Source organism: Pangasianodon hypophthalmus, chromosome 4, assembly GCF_027358585.1.
Source record: "Pangasianodon hypophthalmus isolate fPanHyp1 chromosome 4, fPanHyp1.pri, whole genome shotgun sequence".
Taxonomy (NCBI): Eukaryota; Metazoa; Chordata; class Actinopteri; order Siluriformes; family Pangasiidae; genus Pangasianodon; species Pangasianodon hypophthalmus.
Genome location: NC_069713.1, coordinates 29,905,222 through 29,928,266, shown reverse-complemented (window position 1 = coordinate 29,928,266; position 23,045 = coordinate 29,905,222). Strand labels below are relative to the sequence as shown.

Sequence of the window (23,045 nt, the reverse complement as noted above, 5' to 3'; positions counted from 1 at the left end):
AAAATCATCAGCTAACGTCATAAATAAACAGGATCATTATTAGCATTTATTCTTATTTAAAGTACAGAATACAGAGTACTAATGAAGGTCAAATTACGTGTTATACACTAAAAAGACACGTAGCGTAAACGTGGTCAAAAATCGCGGGTTCATTTCATTTTAAAGACTTACAGGGAGCTGCTGATAGCTGAGCAGATTTAGAGGAAGTCCCAGCATTCTCGATTTCACGTGCGAGCACTGTAGCAAACGGACAACCCGTTGATTTGTCCATGAAGCTGCTTTCCTGTGCTTCGTTTCCTGCACTCGGCCCGGCGTTTAGCACATTCTTCAGTAAAGCCTTGATGGACTCCTCTGCAAACATGTAAACGCACTCGGAAGGTAACTGGATGGAGCGTAACACGTTGTTCTCTCTCCCTGGAACAGAATCCGATGAGCACTGGCCAACATCTGCCCTATCCACGTCCCTTAAGGGGAGTTTTGGAATTACATCCTTTGTAGCACGTGCTCGTCGATGGATCATCTCCTTTGGAGAAAGATCCTCCATCTCTGTTAGCTCATGAACCGTGCCTTCCTCACTGATGTAGACGGGAGTGACACGATCCTCATCCCCGTCTGACTGCGCTGACGCATCTGTCCTTTCATCGTCAGCAACATGTTTAGAGAAGGAAGTGAAGAAAGCCTTCAGCTGATTGCGCACCACAGTGAAAAGGTGCAGAGGAGCGAATGAACTGTTCTGGACTGAAGGCCTCGACTTCCTGTCTGCATCTATAAACTGCCGCACAGCGGCACTAACAGTTTGGGAAATCTCAGTAGAAAGGATCTGCAGATTTAACGCTGACGACACTTTCATGAGACGTTCCTTTGGGAATTGTGAAGGCAGCAGAGGACAGGATTCCACCATTCGGAAGATTAGGTCACTCACACGCCTGGCGGATTTGGTCTGGAAATGGGCGTCATCGTTCTTCACTGTAGGAGGAGCTGTCAGCTCACTCCTTAACAAATCAGTGACCTCCGTAATGACGCTGTTGGTGCACAGGTCCAGGTCCACCTGCTCCTCCACCCTTTCCTCGTGTGTGGGAGAGCTCAGAGCTTTAGATGCCTTTGAGAAAAACGCCTGAAGGAGACTTCGCACTTTTCTCAAGATGTTCTGTGGCTTTTTGGGAGATTCTGCTTCTCTGACATCAAAGAGGCAGGAAAAGGCTTCGAGAGCGTCAGAGCTCTTAGTCTCGTCTTTCACAGACTCATCGCATTCGTATAAAACGCTGACGAGCGAATCTGCAGTACTAACGGCACTCTGCTCATCTTCTGACGAGCATCTCGCAGAATCTGCTGTCGACAGCCTTCTGAGCAGCATTTCACTCACCATCTGAGTGGCTTTATCGAGGAACTCCTTAGACCTCAGAGGGACAGAACTGCTCACCTCAGACCTCAGACGACCGGATTTACGCGGCTGCAAGAACGCAAACCGTCTGAACCAAGGTACTTTAGAAGAGCGGGACTTGGCCGGCAGCTCGTCACGCAGTAATAAATCTGCGTTCTTTTCAATTAGCTCCTCAGTGCAGCTGTCAATAACAGCCTGCAGGTTTGGAGCTTCGCTGATGGACACGAGGCTCTGAGCATCAGTCACTGCTGCTGCTGCTGCTGCTGCGTTCTCCAGGCTCGAGCACGACGGTCTCTTTTTCTCTCCGAGTCCAGCAAGACTTTGGTGCTTTGTGATAACATCTGAGGAGGTCTCTGAGTAGGGAGCTGGGCGAGCATCAGCATCACTCACCTGAGCTTCACCTGCCTGAGCTTCCGATCCGTTTTCCATGTCAGTTCTTCCGATCTCAAGAGCCATTCTGCTCATCACCGTATTTACGATTTCAGCAGTGACTCGATCCAGATCTACTGACGCCGTCGGTGACGACTCTGTGCTGGAACCCGAATCTTTCCCACTGAATAAACCTGTGGAAATTTTTGAAGATAACCACTTCTCTAGGATCTCACTTGCAACCAGAATGGCTTTATCGAGGTAACGTTCAGCAGCAGCAGACTCCTGGACGTTCTCCGACCTGCCGTCGAGCTCGGCAGCAGTTTTAGGACAGACGTCCAAGAACAACTTGTTTTTTTCGGAAATGGCTTGCTTCCGCCCACAGGTGAACTCAAACACCTGCTTGAAGATGTTCTCGTAGATGTTTCGAGCACCAGAGAGGAAGTTCTTCCTCTCATCTTCTGGTCCAGACTGGTCAGCAGCATTGCAACTGACGCCTGATGAACTTTTACACAGTGACTGTGTAAGTATAAAAACTAATTCCCACAGAATTTTTGAGGCTGTTCTCTTGACCTCCTCCATCAGGGAATTCATTTCTGTCTCACTGCGGACAGGGACGGAGGTTTGGGACGACATTGCTGCAGCGATTTTTTCCTCTGTTTTCAGGAGAACTTTTCTTACCGCTTGTGTGGCTTTGCTCAGAAACTGATCACTGAAAAGCCTCTCAGCACAATCAGGAGCCATCACTTTAGTCGTCACAGGGACCGAATCAGGGGTCGAGGATTTTAGAGTTAACTCAAAAGGGGACCTGCTGATGGAGACAACTTCTTCCAAGCCCTTCATTATTCCCTGGACCTCCTGGTGGGACTTTAGCGACGCTGCTGAAGTTTTCTCTCCTCCAGGGCTGTCGAAATCACCAGAGTAACACAGAGCCAAGATCTTATCACAGATCTCATTAGTGCATGCGATGCTGAGATCTGACTGTGAGATCTGATCTTCTGCAGGTGATGAAGCACTCGCCGAGCAGATCGTCCTCCGTCCTGATGCCACTCTCCGGATCGCCTCCAGCATCGCAGCTGTTGTTTGAGTGACGACTCTCTGAACGAGCTGACAGATGAAATCAGACGTCTCCATAGGTGATCTTTATACAGGAAACAGAAGATTAACGGGAATTCATATTATTTTTACGTCAGTACTCACATGAATTTAAATAAATGAATGCGAGTGAAAAACGACAATCAGCGTTAAATTTCTTTTCTCTTTCTGAATATAGTTTGTTATGCCATCGCTCCATTCCACAGCCAACTGATCATAAAACACAGAAAACCCATCTGATAGCACTGTAAGTCGTTCCACCACAGTGCTGCTGAATCCTGAATTCTGATCGGTCAGACGGTGTTGATTAAACAGTGCAGTAAAGTTCATCATTGTGAATATTAAGAGTGAAATCTGAGCAGCAGGTTGGTAAAGTTTACCTTTGTGCTGAGGTGTCTGAGTCAGACCACTTCCTCCATTTAGACTCGGGCATTTTCTTCAGCTTGTCGTTTGCCTGGAGAATCGAATCGATCCCGAAGCTTTCCATGAGAGGCGTCAGTAAACGCCTAATGGCAGAAGACGCCGCTGACATCACAATTTTCGTGCACAGAGCCGCAAACTCCAACTTTGTGACCTTTTGAAATAAAGACAAAGAAAATCAGCTTCTTGAATATGAAATATGATCAGTGACATTACAGCGTCTTACACTAAATGAAACTACTTCATTATTGATTCTTCTAACACTCTTACCTTCTTCGTCATGTCCCTGGTCACAGCCTTCCATTCCCTTTAAACACACACACGCACACACACACACACACACACACACACAGTAAATCAGCATTTATTCAAGTGTAAATTAACTGAATAAAATGTTACTGCGAGTCAGAAATCAGTAAAAATGAACATACTCCTCGCTCAGATGAAGAACAACGTCCATAATGTCCCTGAAACACTTCAGTCTCTGGTCAGATGTGGAGTCCTGAGTGCACGCTCCAGCTGTTCCAGCTGTTCTTCTCTGGCTACTTCTCTTCTTCTTACTCATCTGTAGAGAGCACATGGAGTTGAAATCCTAGTAGAGTTTTTAATAACTACATCAGCGAGCATAAATATTAGCACCCATCCTGTTTCAGTCCCAGAATCAAATGAATGCTGTTCATGTTCAAACTGATTAACTGATTCACATGAACTCGACTCACCTTTGAATCACGTGGGTATGAATTCAGTGTTTTCTCTCGGATTGCTTTCTCTATAAAAACACAAACAGGACGTTAATTAAAGCAAAGTCCTCCAGCAAAGTGATCAGAATAAAGCCATGTTTAAACTCAGGCCTGGATTCATCTCAGCTCATCTTTCACACCAACAAGTCTGGCTTTTTAATCACCACAATTATTATTCATTCATTATTAACAACAAACAGCAACAACAAATAATAATAATAATAATAATAATAATAATAATAATAATAATAATAATGATAAGGGTTAGAGGAGCTTACCTGGCATGTGATCTGTAAAATGCAGTAACTGAACTAAAGCACCTGAAATTTTTTGTCCCTTCTCCTCCTGTGACGCCAAAGCCTCCTCTTGTGACGTCACAGTCCCCCCTCTCTTACAGCTTTACGTTCTAAATCCGTGATGATGATGATGATGATGATGATGATGATGATGTTTTTTTTCTCCTCTTCAGTGAATTAGAATAAACTTAAAGACTTGTTTGGATGTGTTTATTTTTCTCTCTCTAGCTGCAGCAGATGAAGCACATCATCATCATCATCATCATCATCATAGGATCATTTCAGGATCATTTCATGCTTCTGTCTCAAGTGCTAATTAATTTCGCTTTAGGCGGGTCCAGTGTGAATCATTTGGCGCGGGAACCAATAACCTTACTGCTCTGTTGCACCATCAGCCAATCACGTAGCAGCTCCACTTTGCCCTGTGAAGCTCAGTGCTGCTGAAGCGCGAGACGGTTTATTGCTGCCAAGACGCTGTTAACGCCAAACTTTATATTAGCTTTCTAATCTTAAAATACAATAAACTCCAATAAAACGGCAGCAAAATCAAACAATTAGCGCGTAAATATTATTTCAGTGTTTTTGTGATATTGTGTAAATAGAACAGAATTTGTGCGTGTCCGCCATTTTGTCTCTCACACTGACCTGCTTTAACAACGTAGCAACTTAGCGTGATTAGCATTTTAATATTATTTCATTATTATCATTTTTAGATATAAAAACTGGGCAGGTAAATATCAATAATAAATTATTATTAATAATAAAAAATAATAATAATATTAAAATGAGAGTGTCTAGTTTAGATTAAACTGTCATGTAATATTTATTATTATTATTGTTTGCTTTTTTTTATCCTTCTATCTCAGTTTGTCTTTTATTTAAATTGTAAACTGTAAAAGTAAAAAAATATTTTGGTTATTGTTATTGTGTCTGATGCTTATGGTTGTTTAGAAAGCCTGTATGTGCAGCCTCGTTAACATAAACACACACTGACCACTTTATTAGAAACACCTGTACACCTGCTCATTTATGCAGTTATCCAGTCAGGCAATCATGTGGCAGCAGCGGAATCATCAAATCATGCAGATACAGGTCAAGAGCTTCAGGTAATGTTCACATCAAACATCAGAATGAGGAGAATGTGTGATCTCTGTGACTTTAACCGTGGCATGATTGTTGGTGACGGGCTGGTTTGAGTATTTCTATAACTGCTGATCTCCTGGGATTTTCACACACAACAGTCTGTAGAGTTTACACAGAACGGTGCGAAAAACAAAAACCACTGATTGAGCGACAGTTTTGTAGGTAGAAACTCCTTGTCGATGAGAGAGATCAACGGAGAATGGCCAGACGGGTTTCAGCTGACAGAAAGGCTACAGTCAAAGTCAAGTCAAAGTCAAAGTCAGCTTTATTGTCAATTCTGCCACATGTTCAGCACATACAGAGAATTGAAATTATGTTACTCTCAGACCCTAGGTGCATACAGATAACACACACACAAAAAAAAGGATGTAAAAATACAAATGGAAATGCAAATGGATACATATAAATAGAGTATAAATGTAGATCTACAAGGCACAACAGATAGAGTGCAAACAGTGCAAATGTAAAGTGAGTAGTGCAAAGAGCTTATCAGACTGTTAAAGTGACAAAGTAAACTGTCAGAAAAAGGTAGTTTACAGTCCAATGCTGTATGAGGTAGAGCATAGACTAATGCTGCACAGGTGACTGGTGCAGGTCCTGGGGAATGGGGGGGTGGGTGTGGGTTCGTGGTGTCAGAGGGTCAAAGTTTGGGAGAGAGTTGAGCTTCCTGACAGCCTGGTGGATGAAGCTGTCCTTCAGTCTACTGGTCCTGGCCTGAAGACTCCGCAGTCTTCTCGCTGATGGCAGCAGTCTGAAGAAGCTGTGTGTCGGGTGGGTGGGATCACCCGCAATGCAAAGGGCTTTTCAGGTGAGACGGGTGCTGTAGATGTCTTGGAGGGAGGGGAGAGAGACACCAACAATCTTCTCAGCTGCTCTCACTATGCGTTGGAGGGTCTTTCGGCAGGATGCGTTGCAGGCGCCATACCACACAGTGATGCAGCTCGTCAGAATGCTCTCGATGGTGCCTCTGTAGAAGGTGCACACAATGGGGGCCGGGGCTCTGGCTCGCTTCAGTTTGCGCAGGAAGTAGAGACGCTGCTGTGATTTCTTGACCAGTGATGCAGTGTTGTCAGCCCAGGAGAGGTTTTCTGTGATGTGCACACCCAGGAACTTAGTGCTGCTCACTCGTTCCACAGTCACACCATTGATAGTCAGAGGAGCATGCTGACTGTGCGCTCTTCTGAAGTCGACAACAATCTCCTTTGTCTTCTCCACATTCAGAGAGAGATTGTTGTCTTTACACCACCTGGCCAGGCGGCTCACCTCGCTCCTGTAGTCTGTCTCATTTTTGTTTCTAATGAGACCCACCACAGTCGTGTCATCCGCAAACTTAATGAAGAGATTGGAGCTGTGTGATGGTGTGCAGTCATGGATCAGCAGACTGAAGAGAAGGGGGCTCAGCACACATCCTTGAGGGGCCCCTGTGTTCAGTGTGATGGTGCTGGATGTGTTGCCGCCGAACAGCATTCTAACGTATGAGTCTTTTTTGTCCAGATGCGTGAGGGCTGAGTGGAGAGCAGTGGCGATGGCATCATCAGTTGAGCGGTTGGACCGATATGCAAACTGAAAGGGGTCAAGGGACGGGGGGGGAGGTAAAGACTTGATGTGGTGCATGACTAGTCGTTCAAAGCACTTCATTAGGATAGGAGTAAGTGCAACCGGACGGTAGTCATTGAAGCAGGAGGGTCACGACTTCTTCGGGACTGGAATGATGGTGGTGGCTTTCAAGCATGTGGGAACAACAGCCTGACTAAGTGAGATGTTAAATATGTCTGTGAAGACATCAGTGAGTTCTACTGCACAGTCTCTCAGTACACGACCAGGTATGTTGTCAGGACCCGGAGCTTTGCGTGCGTTGATACTGCTGAGGGATCTCCTCACGCTGTGCGTGGACAATGTCATCACCTGGTCGCCAGGAGGAGGTGGAGTCTTCTGTGCGGTGGTGCTGTTTTGTGCCTCAAAGCGAGCAAAGAAGGCGTTCAGCTCGTTCAGCAGGGAGATGGTGCTGTCACAGGTCTGCGGCGGGGGCTTGTAGTCCGTAATGGTCTGTATCCCTCACCACAGGCTTCAAGTGTCTCTGCTGTCGCTAAAACGATGAACTATCCTCCTGGAGTACTGTCTCTTAGCCTCTCTGATGCCTCGGGACAGGTTGGCCCTAGCTGTCCTCAGTCCCTCCTCATCTCCAGATCTGAAGGCAGCGTTACGAGCCTTCAGGAGTCTGTAGACTTTGCCTGTCAGCCACGGCTTCTGATTGGCCCGAACAGTGATGGTCTTGGTGACCGTTACATCTTCAATACACTTGGTGATGTAGGCAGTGACAGTCTCTCTGTACTCCTGGAGGTCAGTGGTGTTGTTGTATGTGGCAGCTTGCTTAAACATATTCCAGTCTGTGGTGCTGAAACAGTCTTGAAGAGCCTCTGAAGACCCCTCTGGCCACACCAGTATTTGTTTGCGAACTGGTTTGGCAACTTTAACAAGCGGTCTGTATGCAGGCATTAGCAGGACAGTGATGTGGTCTGAGGGACCAAGGTGGGGGAGGGGAAGAGCCTTGTAAGCTCCACTCTGGGTGGTGTAAACAAAGTCCAGTATGTTGTTTCCCCTAGTTGGAAAGTCTATGTGTTGATATATTTTAGGAAACACACTCTTTAGGTCTGCATGGTTGAAATCCCCAGCCAAGATGAGAAATGCATCAGGGTGGGCTGTCTGCTGCTCATTGATGTGCTGGTATAGGTCATTCAGTGCCTCACTCCTGTTGTTTTTACTGGAGCTGGGAGGGATGTATACAGCAACGAGCAGTATGGCTGTATATTCCCTCGGTAGATAGAACGGACGGCACTTAATTATCATGAACTCCGCCAGGGGTGAACAGTGTCTGCAGACCACAACAGCGTCACGGCACCAAGCATCATTGATGTAAGCGCAAAGCCCGCCGCCGCGGGACTTACCTCCCTCGACGAGAACTCTGTCTGCACGATAGCATGTTAGCTGGTCGAGCTGAATGGCAGAGTCCGAGACGCTGTTGCTGAGCCATATTTCCGTGAATACAAAACCACAACAGTCTCTTACAATCCTCTGAGTGGAGCGCAGTAAACGGATGTAGTCCAGTTTATTTTCCAAAGAGCGTACGTTGGCCAGTACGATGGTGGGGATCGCTGGCTTGTGTGGGTTAGCCGATAGCCTAGCCCGGATACCTCCGCGCTTACCCCTCTTCTGCTTCCTCTCACGCCGCTTGTGGCGCATCCACTGTGGGCGAGATACAGGAGTGGGGGTCGGTGATGGAATAGACCTCCGGAGCAGACCGAGGTCACGCAGCTCTTCGGCGTGCGCAGAGTTTAACTCTAAAAATGAGGTTCTACCGACGTCGAGCAGAAACTCACGACTGTATACACGCTTAAAGACAGACAGATGTGACGAATACTTACAATAACACTGCGACTTACAAGATAAATAACACGAAAACACCGTACTGTCGGGAGAGAGAGAAGCCGCAGCGTGTGCACGCGCCGCCATCTTGAGAATAATACAGTAACGCACATAACCACTCTGTACAACTGTGATGAGCAGAAAAGCATCTCAGAACGCACAACACGTCGAAACCTTGAGGCAGATGGTCTACAACAGCAGAAGACCACGTAGGGTTCCTCTTCTGTCAGCCAAGAACAGAAAGCTGAGGCTGCAGTGTGCACAGGCTCACCAAAACTGGACAGATGAAGAAGACTGGAGAAACGCAGCCTGGTCTGATGAATCTGGATTTCTGCTGAGGCTCACAGATGGTAGGGTCACAATTTGGCACCAGCAGCATGAATCCATGGACGCAACCTGCCTTCAACAGTCCAGGCTGGTGGAGGTGGTGTAATGGTGTGTGGAATGTTTTCTTGCCACACTTTGAGCCCGTTAATACCAATCCATCATCGCTTGAATGCCACAGCCTATTTGAGTATTGTTGCTGACCATGTGCATCCCTTCATGGCCACAATTTACCATTTTCTAATGGCTTATTATTCCAGTATGATAATGCACCATGTCACAAAGCAAAAGTCGTCTCAAACTGGTTTCATGAACATGACAGCGACTTCAGTGTTCTTCTCCAGTGGCCTTCCTAGCCACCGGGTCTGAATCCAATAGACTTACTGGATTGAAAGTGCACCAGAAAAATCTGTGCGATCATCTCAACATGGACCAGAATCTCAAAGGAACATCTCCAAAATCTTGTGGAATCCATGCTATGAAGAATTGAGGCTGTTTGGAGAGCAAAGGGACTGAGAGCCCTACCCAGTGTTAGTGTAGTGTTCCTAATAAAGTTCTCACTGAGTGTACACCATAAGGGAACAGCTGTTGTGGCTCATGATGTCATCTGTATACTTTTGCATATGTAAATTTATAAATGATAAAACCGCAGTGCTGACAGGAGTGCTGTAAGATCTGTCGGTCTGGAGATCAGCTAATTAACGTCTTCAGCTCCTCTTTTATTGGCAAATGTAAGCAAATCAGTGAGGCTGCGTAACCTCCCCTGATTTGCGATTGTGTTTAGGAAAGAGAGGAGAAGAGAAGTGTGTGGAAAGTTATTGTCAGGATTGTGAGTTCTGTGTGCAGGTATGCTGGATATGAGGGTCAGTCCAGTCAGAGCTACAGCCAGCCGGGTTACGGAGGATACGGCCCGGGTTCGGAGTCGGACAGCAGCCCGGACCTTACGGTCAGGGATACGGCTCCAGCTACAGCTCAGGTACACCTAACCACACACTGTCTAATTATTTACATCCTCATATCACTCTGATCCTCTTTATTAAATCAGCCCACGGCTGGATATTTATATTTTTATATTAAAAGGCGTGTTTCCATATTACTGCTGTTAGCTACAGATTCTGGATTGTAAGATACACGTCAGTAACGTATTCATGGTTCATGTTGTGCCCTTTCTAGTTTTCGAACGTAGTTGTCGATGAGGTGACAGTGAGAGGGCGATGTCACAGGAAAATGTCCCTGAGGAAAAATGAGGAGGCTCATCACCTTCAGGTTTCTCAGATTCTAAACATTCTGATTAGACAGTTAAGTTTTCTTTTTGTTGTGTTGTGTTGTGTGTTGTAGATAGAATGAAATGTAAAAAATGTTGTGCAGCAAAAACACTCATTGTCATGTCTCAGTGATCAGGTTACACTCGATTCTCAAGAGTTTCCCGTGGTACTGAAGTGCATGTCATGTTCCTTCTCGGCTGGGAAAGCACTACACAATCAGATAGTGGCATTTCTGTTTCAAACTTCTCACTACAGTACCGTGGGCTTCAGGACGGTGCCATTGCCTCTGTCATGCACCAGCTCACTGCAGACCTGGGACACAGGTCACATATTAATATTTCTTACACTTGATGTTGGACTAGCAGTTTGAAATGACTTTTGTCGATTAATTGTTCTTCATCATCATTATTATATTACAGGGAATTGCACCAGAGGCTATAAAGGACATGGCGGTGTGTAACCCAGTGGCAAAGACAAGGAATAGTGTCAGGACTGGTGTGAAGAGCACACTGTACAGAGCATGTGGTGGTGAGTCTGAATGTGCCCTTACCTGTGCAAACATTTTAATACATTTCTAACAGAACAGTGATTAGTATTTAATATTTTTTATTGAGGCTTTCAGTTGATATTATTATTTTTGGAGATATTATTATGATGAATTGTTAATATCAGGGTTTGGGGCAGCTTAACATTCACTTTTAATATACAACCCCATTTACAAAAAAGTTGGGACGCTTTGTAAAATGCGAATAAAAACAGAATGCAAAGATTTACAAATTTGGAATTTAATGCCAGCAACATGTCGTTATCAGCGTTCAGTTCAATAGCCACCTTCTCTGATGGTATGGGGATGCATTAATGCATATGGCATGGGCAGCTTGCACATCTGGAAAGGCAGCATCAATGTTGAGAGATACAGGTTTTAGAGCAACATATGCTTCCATCCAGACGACGACATCTTTTTCAGGGAAGGCCTTGCATATTTCAGCCAAACCACATACCGCATGTCCTACAACAGCATGGCTTCATAGCAGAAGAATCTGGGTGCTGAACTGGTCTTCCTGCAGTCCAGAACTTTCACCAAATGACGCATCATGAACCGAAAAATATGGCAAAGGGGACCCTGGATAGTTGAGCAGCTGGAATCCTATATCAGGCAAGAATGGGACAACATTCCACTCGAAAAACTCCAGCAACTCATCTCCTCACTTCCAAAATGTATACAAGCTGTTGTTAAAAGAAAAGGAGATGCTACACAGTGGTAAACATGGCATGTTGCTCGCATTAAATTCCAAATGAGCTAATATTTTTTATAAAATAGTAAAATGTCTCACTTTAAACATTTCATATGTTGTCTATGCTCTGTTGCGAATAAAATGTGGGTTTATTTGATTTGTAAATCTTTGCATTCTGTTTTTATTCGCATTTTACAAAGCGTCCCAAATTTTTTGGAAATGGGGTTGTACATGTACAGGGAGGTGATAAGTGTGGTTGTCTGCTAGAATGTGAAAGGTGTGATGTTATAATGAAATCTAAATTAAATCTGACAGATCTCACTTTTATGTCAGGGCCTCTTCCAGTTCCTCACGTCATGGCCAGCGGGGAGAAACTGAAAGACGAACTTCCACAACTGGGGATATGCAAATTGCTGCACGGACATGAGTGCCTTGATTTGGTGGACTCTACATTTGGCCCTGTGCCTTTTGGGTCTGTGCTCGCTTACCAGTGCCTTCCTGAAATACGTAGAGACATATGTAGAGACATTATTGAACACCCTGGTGACATTATTGAACACCCTGAGTTTCCTCAGTTGCCTGTTGACAGATACAGATTTAAATTTCCTATAGATTTTGAGGCCAGCTATAAGCAACAGTGCCACTTGGAGAGCCTAAAGGTGTCATGAAAGATCTCCGCTGCTATTGAGGCAGAAACCCGACTGCAGTCAAAATGCCAGCTGTGGACCCAGGTACGCAAACCCCGACTTACGTCACGTCACAGGTTTCCTTACTGTATCTTGTGATTTCATGTGCAGCAAACTCCCCGTTAAATGACCTGCTTTCACATGCAAGCGTTAGATGCCTGGAAACTTGTGTTTAAACATAATTTTTCTCCCTGCAGCTGTTCAATCTGAAACAGTCAATATATTCTACATAGAAACAAGTCCATATTTAAGAAAAGGCGGCTGGATAAAGGTATTATATTTATGAAGGATGTGTTGAAGGGTGACTTGTCTCGGCATAAGTACCAAGCGCATGAAGATCGGCCGCACCACACGCACCGAGGACAAGATCCTGTCCGTTGAGATCAAGCGCGGCTGGAAGGAGGGCACCAAGATCACGTTCCCGCGGGAGGGCAACGAGGGGGGGGGGTTAATAAAGGTTTACAGATGTTGAGCGTCAAGTTAATAGATGTTTGTTATGTCCAGATGTTGAGTGTAATGTTAAATGTTTACAGATGTTCAGGGTCATTGATAATAGATGATTACAGATGTTGAAAATCATGTTAAGAGATGTTCAGTGTTATGTTAATAGATGTTTACAGATGTTGAGGATCAGGTTAGTGGATGTTTACAGATGTTGAGGGCGGATGATGTTAAAAGATGTTTATAGATGGCGTTTATAAATTTCAGGGTCTAATAGCAGATGTGTACAGATGTTCAGGGTCCTGTTAATGCGTGTTTATCTGTTTATGGATGTTTAGGGTCATATTAACAGATGTTTTCAGATGTGGAGGATTGTATTAACACATATTTACATATCTGATTACAGATGTTGAGAGTTTAGGAATGTTTACAGATGACTTTTTTTTTTTAACATGACGTTGAGGGTCACGGTGTTAAATTTTTACAGATGTCCAGTGTCATGTTAACAGCTGTTGAGAGTCATATTTCTGCTTTCAGATGTTGAGGGTTGTATTAACAGATGTTTACCCATGTTGAAGTTTATGATTGCGTTTTTCAGCTGTTTACTGATCGGTTCAGATATTGAGGATTATGTTAGCAGATGTTTATGTATGTGTGCAGATGTAAATTGATGTTTTGAGGTACAGTTAAAGTTGTTGAGTTGTTGATTATGTGCATTTAGAAATGTTAACAGATGTTTACAGAAGCTGAGGATAGTGACAGATCATCCTATTATGTTGAGAGTCGTTTAAACAGATATTTACAGATGTTGACAGTTTTGGTGAAAAGGCCAATTCTACACAGTAGGAGTCACCTCATTATCCTGCACCTCAGCACACAATAAATATCATCCTTCATCGATCTACAGTATTAAATATAATCACCGATATATAGTAAGTAAGGAATAAAACACTTGGGGATGTGTTCTGACAGGAAAATAATCAACAACGGGGTGGTGTGATGCGGCCTGACACAAAGCAGAGTTACTGTTATGACTCTGATGATGATTATTTTCATATAACAGCACATAAGATAGAAGTTTATTCATCCCGAGGGAAATTCTTGTGCTAGAGGTTGCTCAAACAGATATATCACAACAATGTAGGAATAAAAGACAATATAGTAATAAATGAAGTAGTAAAAATAACCACATTGCGTAATGGAATAGCAACCAAAAAAAAAGGGGGGGGCGGGGTGGGGGTACTTCAGTAAAAAAAATAAGTAAGTACACAAAAAAATAAGTGGAGAAGTGGAAAAGTAGAGTTAAAGGTAGAAAGTGACATTACGCACGATATTGCACTTAATATTGCACATGGTATTGCACATTGAAATGGTAGAATAGCAGAAAAATGATAATGCCCACGGTATTGCACATTATTATTCACAGATGTTCGGTGAGTGATATTGAAAAGTAATAAATAGTAACAATAGTGATATTGCACAATAATGGTATTGCACATGATAGCGATACTATTATTCTCAGTGTCCGATGTTACAGCTACAGGCCAGCGGCTCTGACATCCCACCTGATGAAGACTCTGGAGAGGCTGGTCCTTGTGCGTCTCCGTCATCTGGTGAGCCCATCAATGGACCCACTCCAGTTTGCATACCAGCCTGTCATTGGGGTGGATGATGCAGTCATCTTCCTCCTGCCCTCTCTCACCTGGACAAGCCTGGGAGCACTGTGAGAATCATGTTTTTTGATTTTTCCAGTCCTTTCAACGCTATACAGCCTGTAGTTCTGAAAGACAAGCTGGAACACACAGGGGTGGACCTGCACCTTGCATCCTGAATCCTGGACTACCTTACCAACCGTCCACAGTATGTGAGGGCTCAGAACTGTGTGTCTGACATGGTAGTCTGCAGTACGGGGGCCCTGCAGGGAACGGTCCTGGCTCCATTCCTCTTCACACTCTATACTGCAGACTTCAGATACAACACAGCAGGCTGTCACCTGCAGAAGTTCTCTGTTGACTCTGCAATCGTTGGCCTCATCACTGGGGAGGATGATGCAGAGTACAGGGAACTGATCCAGGACGTTGTAGTCTGGTGCCAGCGGAACTGCCTCCAGATCAATGGCAGCAAGACCAAAGAGCTGGTGGTGGATTTTCGCAGACACAGACACTTACCCCCGACACCGGTGAACATCCAGGGAATGGACATTGAGATAGTGGACTCATATAAGCACCTCGGTGTTCACCTCTACAATAAAATGGACTGGACGGATAACTCCACTGCACTCTACAACAAAGCACAGAGCAGATTGTACCTGCTGAGGACACTTAGGTCTTTTGGAGTGCAGGGAGCACTTCTTAAGACTTTTTTTTTTTGACTCTGTGGTGGCATCTGCTATCTTTTATGGGGTTGTCTGTTGGGGTAGTGGCATCTCTGCTGCAGACAGGGAGAGACTGGATAAAATCATAAAGAGGGCCAGCTCTGTCATGGGATGCACTCTTGACCCAGTGCAGGTGGTGGGAGAAAGGAGGATGATGGCCAAGCTATCACGAATGCTGGAGAACGACTCCCACCCCATGCATGAGACTCTGGTGGCACTGGGCAGCTCCTTTAGTGACAGACTGCTCCACCCCAAGTGTGTGAAGGAGCGGTATCGCAGGTCCTTCCTCCCTGCTGCTGTGAGACTGTACAACCAGCACTGCTCCCAGCAGACCCCACCACTTAACTAGACAATAAATGTCTGGTACTAACTGGAAAGTAAATCTTTGGTAACCGCCCATCTCATGGGAACAGTGCAATAATGCAGTGTCACTTTAATACTGTTGTGTGTTTGTGTTTTTGTGCATTCTCTTTTGTATTTTTTATATTTAATTTTATATTTTTTTTAATGTATATCTTTATATCTGCTGCTGTAACAATGCAAATTTCCCCACTGGAGACAAATAGGATTATCTTATCCTATCTTATCTTATCTTAACTTATCTTATCTTGTCTTGTCTTACCTTATCTTATCTTATCTTATCTTGTCTTGTCTTACCTTATCTTACAACTTTACTCCCTGCGGAAGGGGGAGGAGTTATAGGATTGTTTGCCATTGGTATAAAAGACCCCCTGTGGCATTCTGTGGTACACCTCGGTGGTCTTAGTCTATGGCTGAAGGTGGTCTTATGTGCCTCCAGCGTGGCGTGCAGGGTGGAACATTGTCCATTATACTGAGTAGTTTCCTCAACATCCTCCTCTCTGACACCTCCACCAAAGACTCCATTTCCACTCCCAGGACAGAACCCGCTTTCCTGATGAGCTTATTGAGTCTATTGGCATCGGCCCCCTTAATCCTGCTGCCCGAGCACACTACAGCGTAGAAGATGACGCTGGCCACCACCCTGTGATAAAACATCTGCAGCATAGTTCTGCAGACACTGAAAGATCATAGTCTCCTGAGAAGATACAGGCGACTCAGACCTTTCTCGTACAGAGCCTCAGTGTTTTTAGTCCAGTCCATCTTATTGTCTATGTAGATGCCCAGGTACTTGTAGTCCTGAACAATATCTGTCACCTCTGTTTCCCGGATGCTGATTGGGTTCGGACGGTTCCTTTGCCTCCTGATATCCACCACCAACTCCTTGGTCTTTGTGATGTTGAGTTGCAGGTGATTTAGTTCGCACCACTCCAAAAAACAAACTGTCCACCACATTCCTGTACTCAGCCTCCTGTCCTCTGCAGATACAACCAACAATGGCAGAGTCATCAGAAAACTTCTGCAGATGGCAGGATTGTGAGTAGTATCTGAAGTCTGATGTGTAGAGTGTGAACAAACAGGGAGACAGGACTGTCCCCTGATGTGCCCCCGTGCTGCTCTCTATTGTATCTGACACATGGCTCTGCAGCCGTACATACTGTGGCCGACCTGTGAGGTAGTTGGTTATCCAGGCCACTAGTGGAGCATTCACCTACATGTCCAGCAGCTTAGTCCTGAGCAGGGTCAAGTGACGGCTGAACTAGTCAACGGAGGTGCTTCAGGACTAGCCTCTCCAGTGACTTCATGGCATCACAAAGTGTTTAATTCCTCTTATTCCACAACAGTTTGCCAATTATTGCAGTAAAGAACTTTTTATCAGTTTATAATTATGTTTAATATAGTATAGAACATTAATCAACACTTTATGACTAATCAGAGTCAGGAATTCTGCAGCGCTGTGGTATTAATAGATGGACATTTATTATAGATTATAGTATTTTGAAAACAATGTTCCTGTAACAAATGTCAAGGACATGCAAAGAGTTGGCGGGAATCGACACACAAACATAAACCGAACATAAAACTCAAATGTAAGGCAAACATAAAACACGCGTGCATCCTCAAGGCCTGCTTGTCACACTCCTCCGCGGGCAGATTCAGGTTTCCGGCCTGATGCACACACACAAAAACAACATATTATGTTGTCTTAAGGGTCAAAAATGACCTGTGACCATTTTAACAGCAGAAAAAAAAACCCTAAATGATGTTTTTTCAACTTGAAATTTGATTACTTTTCCTAAAATGACCTCAACATTAGAAAAATGAACCATTTTCTATTTTCATATTTTCATGAAGGCTTTACACAGCTAGGGTAAAAAGATTGTCTCAGGGGTCAATTTTGACCCACCAGCTATAAAACCATTTATACTACAGACACATCACAGACACACACTGGCACAAACATGCACACTCCAACACACACACACACTAAGATTGTGTGCTACTGATTGATCTCTCTCTCATCTTCCCTCCATGACCCCACGCATGACTCAAGCTCAGACAAAATAAACATGTCTTGAAAGCATTATTTACTAATAGGGAATGCTTATATATAGGTGTTGTAGATTGCAGTACTGTAGTTGTCTTTTTGCCAAAGTCATGAGTGCTCGTTTCAGTGCCCAGCAAGTTGCAGATCTGATTACTTCAGGTGTCCTGGAAGAACACGGATTTGAAAGAGGAGGAGGCATCTGAAGAAGAAGATGGGGAAGAGTACAACCCAGAGAATGATTCCTCATCTTCAGATGAAGCAGAAATCCCCCAAGCTGACAAAGAAACCTTTTTGTCAAAGAACAGCAAAATATCATGGTCTTCTTTACCATATGGCAAGCAGGGCAGGATGGCAGCAGAAAATGTCATGAAGATGACACCAGGGCCAACAAGATATGCTGTTTCCCATGCCCAGGACATGGTCTCAACATTTTTCATGTTCATTACACCAGCCATCGAAAAAATCATCGTAGAAATGACCAATCTACATGGTTTCCAGAAATATGGAGACAAGTGGAAAATCGTGGATGAGACTGACCTGCGTGCCTACATAGGGCTGCTAATCCTAGCAGGTGTGTATAGGTCCCGAAGTGAGGCTACATCTAGTCTCTGGGATGCAGAGAGTGGAAGAGCGATTTTCCGTGCCACAATGTCACTGAAGGTCTTTCACACTTTTTCAAGAATGTTACGGTTTGATAACCGTGAGTCAGTACCTGCAAGAGGAGTGACAGACAAACTTGCTGCCATAAGAGAGGTCTGGGAGAAGTGGGTGGAGCGCCTGCCGTACCTCTACAACCCTGGGCCTGAAGTGACAGTGGATGAGCAGTTGGTTCCATTCAGAGGTAAATTTTTATGTAAATTTTTATTTTCATATCTGTAATGTAAATTATTTTCAATGTTGATTATCTTTTGTCAAAAGGTCGCTGTCCTTTCCGGCAATATATGCCCAGCAAGCCAGCAAAGTATGGCATCAAAATATGGGTGGCCTGTGATGCACAATCCAGCTATGCTTGGAAGATGCAAGTGTACACAGGGAAGCTGATCAGTGGAGGCCGAGAGAAGAATCAGGGGATGCGGGTTGTACTTGATGTGACTGAGGGATCACAATGTCACGTGTGACAATTTTTTCACATCTTATGAACTTGGCCAGCAGCTGCTGAAGAGAAAGATCACCATGGTTGGCACAGTCAGAAAGATCAAGCCTGAGTTGCCCCCTGCACTACTTGCAACAAGGGGGAGAGAGGCCTTCTCCTCTAAGTTTGCCTTCACCCCCACCACCACTCTAGTTTCGTACCTCCCAAAGAAGAACAAGAATGTGGTCCTCCTGAGCACACTGCACAAAACAGCAGAGATCAGTGATCGTGAAGACAAGAAGCCAGCTATCATTCTGGACTACAACCACAACAAAGGAGGTCTGGATAAATTGGACAAGGTGATTGGAACTTACAGCTGCAGGAGGATGACTGCGCGCTGGCCCTTGGTCATCTTCTATAACATCATTGATGTGTCCTCATACAATGCCTTTGTGATTTGGAGCCAGACCGACCCTGCCTGGATGCCTGACGTGGAACAAGAGGAGGGTGCTCCTGGAGCACCTGGGAAAGTCACTTGTAACCCCCCCAAATTCAAAGAAGAGAGTGTCTCCCTCACACAGCAGCCTCTGCAGCACTTGTGGAAGCTGTTCAGGGTGCTGAATCTTCTTGTGTTCCATGTTAGGCTGCAGCAGGGGCAGGCAAGAGGAGGAGATGCCAATTCTGTCCCCCCAAAAAGGAGTGTAAAACAACCACTATGTGCTCAACGTGTAAAAAATATATCTGCAAAGTCCATGCTCACACACTGTCCTACTGTCCCACGTGTGCTAATTAGGTCAGCTGTTGCCAAAAGGTTGGTAGATATTGTAGTTGTATTTATAGTCAGGCTGTTGTTATTATAGTTACTGTTTGCCTGCTTATTTCCCTTCAACAAAATGCATTCAGAACTCCTTTCTGCTGCTTTAACTTTTATGAATACTGTCTTGCTAAAAGCTTTTTACACCTATGTAGGTACCTTAAGCAGTAGAAAAAATAAACATGTACTTTAGTACAAAACAAGTGCCCACTGATTAAATATTGATGAAATACTGCACACTGAGGAGGGAAAACTTAGACATTAACAGAGTTTGTGATGAATGATGAGGTTGTTTCTTCATGCAAAATAGATTTGAGGATTGAAATTAAATTTAGCTGCTTTATTTTAGAGGTTTAGTTAAAGCAGGTCATTTTTGACCCTTAGGACAAGGGGAGTATACAGAATTCTAAGCCCACACAAGTGTTAAAATATTCTATACCAACAGGGACTCCTCCCCTATTAGGGCAGACGGCAGCGACTCCTCCGGCAACCGCTCCAGCACCACACTTCCTCAGCGCCACGATCCTCCCGCAGCGGCAAGGGCTCTCCGAAATGTCAAGGATGGGCAAGGAGGAGGTGGGAACTGACTGAACTGAAACGTAAACTTTAATAACTTAAACCAAACATAAAACACAAACGTAAGGCAAACATAAAACGTGTGTATGTCTGTCTTGCTCGGCATCTCCAGCTGCTCCTTTATCCCTCTCTCCCACTGATTAGCCAACTCAGTGCCAGGCGTGCGTCCTCACAGCCTGGCCCCTCCCTCCTGCTTGACACAGTTCCACTTTAGCACTATCCTGTTCTAGTGCACTTGTACAGTTGTGGTGCTGCTACGGCAGGAGGTATTACAGCTACTTTAGGTCTGTTATGTAATGTGAAGTATGAGCAGTGAGAGTTGATCTCAGATGTTAAGTGCCAAAAGACAAGGGCTCATCCACCTAAACTGTTCTTGACTCACTAGCAGCTCCTTCCATGGCAGAATGAGTGTGAAGTCAAAGCTGGGGTGATTTTTACTCCCATATGTGCTGCTATGTTTGTATTAAATCTGACTACATTTAATGTTAATCAGCTTTTCCTGTTTCCGAGATTAAAAGTCACTTTTATCACTTTTATTAATGTGGAAAGAAGCAGCATCAGCTAATTTATTATATAGCTAGCAACTGCTTATGTCACGTGTGTTTAAACCTACGTTCACACAAGCAAGCATTGCTTGACCTTTGTCCCTTGTGGGCATTGCCTGAACAGCCACTTTTTACCTCTGATGAGAAATGACAGTAGCTATATATAGCTTCTAAATCTAACTAATCTAACGCACAAGTTAAATAATGCACTAATCATCTAATGTGTACGTGCTTGGTGTAGTACTAGCTTCACTCAGATTAGCAAAGCAAACTAACTGTTTTAGCTATGTCCACTCACCAGAGTCACCAACGATCTCTGTTACTTCCTTCCGAGCTTTATTTTTCTTCGTAATGTTTAATGAACGTATAATGAAAGGTCGTATATGACAGGATAAGATGAAACCACAGTTGTACGTTTTTCTTCCATTTTTGCAGGAACTAATTGCAATTAGGAAATTAGAAATTAAATTTAAGTAGTGAGCAGGGAATGAAAGAAATGTCGGACCATACGTGCCATGGGATTGGTCTGAGGAATCGTCTGGATTTGTCACAGTACAGCTTCATAACTAATTTGAATAGAATTGAGAAAAAAATCAGTTCAAATGTGGCTTGTTCCTGAAATCGTGGCTCTGCGTTACGCACAAATGTAGAAAATAAAACTGCCGCTTTGTCTCTTGTTAGTGTGAGTGTAGGGTGGAAAAGGGCCAAATCTATGGCTAAGGTGAAAATGTAGTCACAGAATAAACACAGAAAAATCTTTACCAGAAGGAATATGTTGGGGTGACGCAAAAGATTAATGTCGACTTGTTGGCCAGCGTTCAGCTACACTCCGATCATAGGTTTGTATTAATGTGCTCGTTCTAATACGTCAACATTTCCATAGTAACGACTCGTTCCAAGGTGGACTTTGTACAATAACCGAAGTCTAATAATAAACAGAATAAAAACATGTTGTGTAATTGTTGATATGGTGAATTTCTCTGTAAGGAGACGTTTATTTAACATTCAGGGAAGAAGTCTCCAGTGTCAGCGTAACTTTTGCGATACAGGAAAAGTGTTCAGAACGTAACAATCTCTCCCGATCCAACACTCGGACAAATCGCCGCTATGCCCCATAAACAATGTGCAATTTCTATTTTTTATCTAGTTAGTCAGTGTTTGTGCTTTTTTAAAAAATATGTTGCATGCCCAAATAAGGTCATAAACGTGCAAGTGGAATCTTCATCTCTGAAAGTAAACGTCAGATTTGACTCCTTTACTTTTCATTCTTATTTGAATGGGTAATGTTGGAGTAAGGCGTGTACCGATAATTGAATATCATGATTATACGATATACCGCAATATTCAGGACAATATTGTTATCATGGACAGGTCAAAATATTGAAGTGCAGTTAGGAGCCTGATTCAGATTTTTTAAAGGCTGCTTTCTAACATGGTTTATTTGGAAAAATCTGAATGCAACACTGTAGGTATTTTTGTAAAATACGGAATATGCTTACAGAGGAATCTCAAACACATTTAACCACAAGTGGCTGTATAGGAATATCTATTTAACTTCCCGTCTCATAGCTGATGTTTTATTTCTTTATTCTTAGTGAGCCATCAAACTTCATAAATTGTATTTGTGAATTTCCATACACCTAATGTGGTCTCACTTGCTAAAGCAGACAGCCTTGAACCAAGGTCACATTTATAAAAAATCAGAAACGTGGACTGTACAGGTGCATTTTTATTCTCCCAAAATGCAAAAAATGTAGATGTTAATATTGAGCCTTAGCCTAACAGTTATGTAGTGAAAAAGTGCATTTTGTGCCAAAGATACAAAAAATAAATATGGCTTAAGGCCGTGCTTCTCAAAATAGCATCCGGGGAGCTTAGACCGATTTCTTAAAAGTTATTATAGTATTTCTTTTATTTGTTAATCGTTTGTCAATTCTATAAAAAAAAATTTTAAATTGAAAAAAAGTATTTTAAAAAAAGCTCTAAGGCCTAATATTTGAATAACTGAATAATTGGATTATATTTATAAAATAAATTCCTGCTAAGGGGGCCATGTTTTTTTAAATATTATTTTTTATATATTTTATTTTTATATTTATTATTATATTATTTATATTTTTTAACAGTTAAAGGGATTCGTGGCTTGAATTATTTTGGGAACTTTTGCACAAAGGCACTGCATCAGTTGTGCTGTGAGAGAGTCAGTGCTAATGTGTTCATTTTGGAGACTAATTTATATTTAGTTTTCATTTTAGTCTCTTGACAAGAATAATAGTTTTTAGTCATATTAGTTTCTTGGTTATTGTTGGTTTTAGTCCGGATTTTTTTAGTAATTTCAGTCAAGTGAAAGTGAACAGTGTTGCTTGGTATCATTTTGTTTCGGGATGGAAAAAGGAAGTGAACATGTTTTGTCTTGTTTGAGGGTATACAGGGCGATCT

General features: G+C 43.4%; 1 long non-coding RNA gene and 1 pseudogene across 2 annotated transcripts; both read left to right on the top strand.

Annotated features, from left to right (window-relative positions):
* The first annotated feature begins 10,367 nt into the window (after positions 1-10,367).
* Positions 10,368-14,007, top strand: LOC128318225 (uncharacterized). 2 transcript variants are annotated; one of them, XR_008301702.1, is made up of 6 exons: positions 10,368-10,457; positions 10,586-10,779; positions 10,876-10,984; positions 12,025-12,163; positions 12,304-12,422; positions 12,575-14,006. It is a non-coding gene; the product is annotated as an uncharacterized LOC128318225 (long non-coding RNA). The 2 variants fall into 2 exon arrangements; XR_008301701.1 differs by having other exon boundaries at positions 12,025-12,422; positions 12,575-14,007.
* Positions 14,008-16,855: 2,848 nt separating this feature from the next.
* LOC128318167 (piggyBac transposable element-derived protein 4-like) lies at positions 16,856-20,072 on the top strand (annotated as a pseudogene).
* Positions 20,073-23,045: the final 2,973 nt, after the last annotated feature.